The sequence below is a fragment of the Sinocyclocheilus rhinocerous genome, unplaced genomic scaffold, assembly GCF_001515625.1.
Source record: "Sinocyclocheilus rhinocerous isolate Xijiao unplaced genomic scaffold, SAMN03320098_v1.1 scaffold603, whole genome shotgun sequence".
Taxonomy (NCBI): domain Eukaryota; kingdom Metazoa; phylum Chordata; class Actinopteri; order Cypriniformes; family Cyprinidae; genus Sinocyclocheilus; species Sinocyclocheilus rhinocerous.
The window spans coordinates 2,657,481-2,658,054 of NW_015656630.1; positions in this window are offsets into that span (position 1 = coordinate 2,657,481).

Genomic DNA, 574 nt, shown 5'->3' on the forward strand with positions numbered 1-574 from the left:
GTGTAAGAACTTTTTAGATTAAAATATTTTCTTAGAGAGAGCACATAGACTTTTCAGTGCTTCAGATCTTAACAGTGAGGGAAAGTGACATCATTTCCTGTATCTTACATAGTTGTGGGAGATAATTCCACTAATTTAAAGGCAAAGTATGGTACGGTAACAGAGTTGACGCAAGATTTACGGACACATTTTTATAAAAAAAAGTTATGTTGTAGAATTAGGTAAATGACTCTTTAGGGCTTTTATAAATAAAATGAATGAAATATTACAAAAAGAAAAGTACAATAAAATATTTTGATTACACAATGATACATGATGGAAAAAATGCACTGACTAATTCGGACAACAAGAAATCATGATTTTCAGCTATTTAAGACACTTTTTGCAAAAAATATTAAATTGTTATGGACTGTAACATCTTGTAATTCATAACAATGAGTAACACAGTATTAAAATAATAAAAAATATAACCATTTGAAAAAAGCAGAAAAAAAAAAAAAGACTTCGGACACCAAATGTACCTGCAATTATAGAATCACTCACATACAACGATGAATCAGATGACTTGTAGAAG